At 39.6% G+C, this 4,820-nt stretch overlaps 1 pseudogene; it reads right to left on the reverse strand.

The window, feature by feature from the left end:
• Positions 1-2,712: 2,712 nt before the first annotated feature.
• On the reverse strand, positions 2,713-3,674 carry LOC103730131 (annotated as a pseudogene).
• Between the last annotated feature and the right edge of the window lie 1,146 nt (positions 3,675-4,820).

Here is a 4,820-nt window from a genome sequence, read left to right on the forward strand (position 1 = left end):
TCTAAACCAAGATATTATAGGAAGCAATTTGTGCTAATGAGAAGGCTAAACATGGTTCCCCCACAACCTGTGATAGAATTATGTTCTTGGTTGAATTTCTATCAAAACGATTCACAGCTTCTAGTGCTGGATGGTCATTCTTGGAGGATAGGGCTTCCCTTCTAGTATTACAGAAAAGATGAAGGTAAGTCGAGGATATTTAGAGCTGGTTCCCCTTTTCAATGAACAGAGGTTTTTGTTTTTTTTTCTGTTTTTTTTTCATCTTTATCACACTTCTTTGCTTTGGAATGCAAAAATTTCCTTTATCTTCATCTTGATTAGTAGGAATGCAAAAGGAGGAGGAGGGCATTTCATTGTAAAATCTCCATGAAAGTGCTGGCTATTCATGGACACATAAGTACATAAGGGAAAATCATGCCAACCCAGAGCTAAATAGGTAAAGTGGGTGTGCGCATCTATTGTTTTTTTTCCAGTACTTACTGAATAGTCCAAAAGTACTTTCTCTCTTTACTTAATAGAAGGGGGATTAGAACAACTAGAATGAATGCCAGCCTTGGAAGAATCAAGGCTTTTATTTTACAAGACTACACTAACCAGTGTGACTTCGTTTGCAGTGTATTTCTTTTTTTGTTATTCTGGAAAGGACATCATTCTCTTTTCAGAACATGTGACAGTTTCATCTTGACAAATTTTCAGTATGCAATTATTATCATGAATGCCATAGAAAATAAGGCATAAGTTTTCCTTAAACTATACTGCACAATAATTAACTGAGTCCAGAAATAATTGCTACAGTTCTTGGAAATGTGTGTTTATACTTAGTATATTCGAGGGACAAGCACGTATTTTTTTCAATATTTTATTTATTTTTTATTTTAAGCATATGAGTGTATTGCTTGCATGTAGGTAGGTGCACCCATTTCGTGCAGTGCCCAAGGTGGTGAGAAAAGGGTGTCAGATCCCCTGGAACTGGAGTTACAGATGGTTGTTACCCACCATGTGGGTGCTGGGAACTGAACCCATGTCCTCTGCAAGAGCAGCCAGTGCTCTTAGCAAATGAGCCATCTCTCCAGCCCTTCCATTTCCTGTTCTCTCTCAATGGATACATATTATATAAATGTATATATTTCCATTGGGTATGGTGATGCACACATTTAATCCCAGCACTCAGGAGATAGAGGCAGGTGAATCTCTGTGAGATGGAGGCCAGCCTGGTCTACATAGGGAATTACAGGCCATCTGGGGCTACAGGGAGACCCTGTCTCAAAAAGACTAAAAAAACAAAAAAAGCAAAACAACAACAAAATGTATTTTGGGGCTGGAGAGATGGCTCAATGGTTAAGAACACTGACTACTCTTGTAAAGGACGCAGGTTTTTATTCCCAGCACCCACAAGGCGGGTAACAACCATCTGTAACTCATTCCAGGAGATCCGATGTCCTCTTCTAACCTCTGCAGGCACTGCATGATGTGGGTACACTTAGACACACGCAGGCAATACACTCATACACACAAAAAATAAAAATGTCGGGTATAGAGAGATGGCTCAGTGGTTAAGAGCACTGACTGCTTTTGCAGAGTACCTGGGTTCAATACCCAGCACCCACATGGTGGCTATGAACCTTCCTTAACTCCAGTTTCAGGGGAATTTGAAGCCCTCTTCTGACCTCTGTGGCCACTGCAGGACACGGGTGAACTCACATACATGAAGGCAATATACTCATACACATAAAATAAAAATTAAATTAAAAATTCAAAAACCAATAAATGTATATATTTCATACACACACACACACACACACACACACACACACTTACATCTGAAACCATGATGTTACAAATCACCTGGGTGGGGGCCATTTGCAACGTTAAGCTAGGAATCATGGGTAAAAGAGATGCTCTCTGGAAATCTCAGGTCCCATGGCCCAGGACTAAATGAGAGATTTATTTCAAATGTTAACAACACATCTCTTGAGAACTAGCTGTTTGTAACTGAGTTATATTACAATATACTCATTTATTTTAAGAGAAAGTAACTGGATAATTTATAAATATATTGAGTCAGGGGTCAGCTGCAAGTATATAAATTTTATAAACTTCTTAAATTCTTTATTGGTTTATTTTTCTTCCTTGAACCTTGGATATTTCCTTTCTTACAAAACACATCATTGGAATTCCTTTACAAAAATTCCTTATTTTTCTTTATGTATCATAAAGATTTTAAGTTTCTATGTATCATAGAAAATAGTTCTAAAACCTTAAAGCTTGCTTTATTAAAATGTTTACACATTTTGTGGTCTACACAATTTGTAAATAATTCTTTAATTTTTAATTATGTGCCATTAATTAAAATCAAAGATTTTTTTACAGAAAGAAATAACATGTCTTGTAGAGTTTTTAGAGAATAAAGAGCAATCCTTTGCAGAAGGCATGTTATAGAGCCCTTGGGAGCTGAACAATGACGGAGAATGTGAAGTAAGAATTTGCCACACTTCTGAGACATAACCTGGTAAATTATACCACAATCTAGACTAAAGGATTTAGGTATTGGACTCACCACTTACAATTAGAAAATACCTCTGACTTCACAGATGAGTAAAAAAATCATAATAATGATTATTAAAGGCTCTTACATACAGATGGAAAAGTGAACCTGTTTTTGTTTACTCTGAAGTGCATCCTTTCCAAAGATTAGATTTGCATGGGCCTCTGTTACCTATCCATTGCCAGAACCTTTCTCTGGCCGAGAGTTCTCCTCAGTGCCACCTTGACTTCCTTGTTCCGTAGACTATAGATGATGGGGTTGAGCATGGATGTCACCGCAGTATAAAAGAGGGCCAGGAGTTTATTCCAGGTGAGTGTGTAGCCTTGGGCCTCAAGTAGGTGACAGATCCTGAGCCATAGAAGAGCGTTACTATGAGTAGATGAGAAGAACAGGTAGAGAGGGCTTTATGGTGGCCATCAGGGGAGGGCATCATAAGCACTGCAGATAGAATTCTTCCATAGGAAGCAATGATCAGTAAAAATGGGCTGGAAATGCAAAGGATTGCCACCACAAAGCCTGCAGCCTCATTATGGGATGTATCTCCACAGGCAAGTGCGAGGATAGGTGGAAGGTCACAGAAGAAGTGGTCTATCTCACAGGGTCCACAAAAGTACAAGGAGAAAATATAACTGGTCTGTCCCAAGCCTACCATGCATCCCACTCCCCAAGATACCACTGCCAAATGGGCACACATCAAACGACTCATTCATGTTGCATAGTGGAGTGGGGAGCATATGGCCATGTAGCATTCAAAATCCATGGCTGCCAACAGACAACACTAGCTGATAGCAAATAATGTGAAGAAAAACATCTGTGTGGCACAGCCCTCCTGAGAGATTCCTCGGGCCTCACTCACAAGGCTCTGCAGCATCTTGGGTATGACAGAGGATGTGTAGCCAATCTCCAGAGAAGACAAGTTGCCCAGAAAGAAGTACATGGGGATATGGAGGGCTGGGTTGGTCCAGATGGCAAGAGTGATGAGTGCATTACCTGTCAGTGACACCAAGAACATGAGGAGGATGAGGGTGAATAGGAGAAAATACTGTCCGGAAATCTCAGAAAACTTGGCAAATGCAAAGTGTTTAACAGACAAGCTGTTCTCCTGCCACAGAGAGCAATTGGAACTCATCTCCTGGAAGAGAAAAGAGCAAGTCATTGAACAGATTCTTGCAAATGAGGGAAATTAATCATTTTGTTACTTTTAGAGCCTCGGTTAAATTGGAGAGGGAAATTTCTTACCTGCAATTCTAAAAGTAAAGCAGTTCAAAATTAGCTACTCATCCTCATACCTTTTCAAATCAAACTCTTTTTATGGTCACTATATCAACTGATTTTTCTTCAATGTACTTTTTGCCACTCATTAAATGGAAAATGTGAATTGCAGCTTGACTCTCCCTTTATGCTCTCCTTAATAAGCCTGTTGTCAATACTGCCCAGAAAAGTTTCTCTGATATCTACATTTTCCCTCATTCTCATTGTGACTGATTTCTCTCTTCACTCATTCATTTAGTAAGTATTGAGCCCAAAGCATTTTACACTTAGTGTTGAAGGTATTTGAATTTTACAGTGAACAAAACCATGTCTCACCAAATGAGATTTATACCTTGGTGAAAGAAAATGTAAATTAACCACTCAACAACTAAGTAATTCCTGAAATTCTTGGCATTAAATACAGAGTACATCCTGGTAACAGATATGTTTAGATAATGTTCTCAAAGAGGGTTCTTGAGAATGGAAGCATGAATCTGGACATGAAACACACAAAGGGATAACCATGCAGGCAGCAGCATAGCCTGTGTATACTAGTGGGATATGTATATTTTTATTGAGCTTCTGTGCATTTCATACAATAGATCTTAATCAAACTTAGACCTCTTCCCCCATCCACACCCCCTATAATGCCCCCCACCGGACTTCATGCGTATATATTAAGGCTTATCTGGTCAAACTTTTATACCCAGATATCCTTTGGTGCAAGTTCATCCACTGGAGTCTAGTCAGCCTATCTGGAGTCACTCCCCAAAGAAGATCAACTCTCCCTCAGCCCACAGCAACAGTTTCAAATAGTTCTTCTGGTAAGGTTGGGACCTGCTGCCCATCTCCCCAGTTCTATGCAAGGTCTCTGTCTGATTAAGTCAGCATGGGTCTTGCATATGTTCTCACCATTGTTGCAAGTAAATAATGAACAAGTTCCCAGAGGCCTGAAGCCTCTCTTTCCTCAGGTTTCAGCACCATTCCTGTCTCTTACAATCTTTCTGCCCCCTCTTCTGCAATG

Source organism: Nannospalax galili, unplaced genomic scaffold (genome assembly GCF_000622305.1).
Source record: "Nannospalax galili isolate Female #2095 unplaced genomic scaffold, S.galili_v1.0 scaffold813, whole genome shotgun sequence".
NCBI classification, from domain to species: Eukaryota; Metazoa; Chordata; class Mammalia; order Rodentia; family Spalacidae; genus Nannospalax; species Nannospalax galili.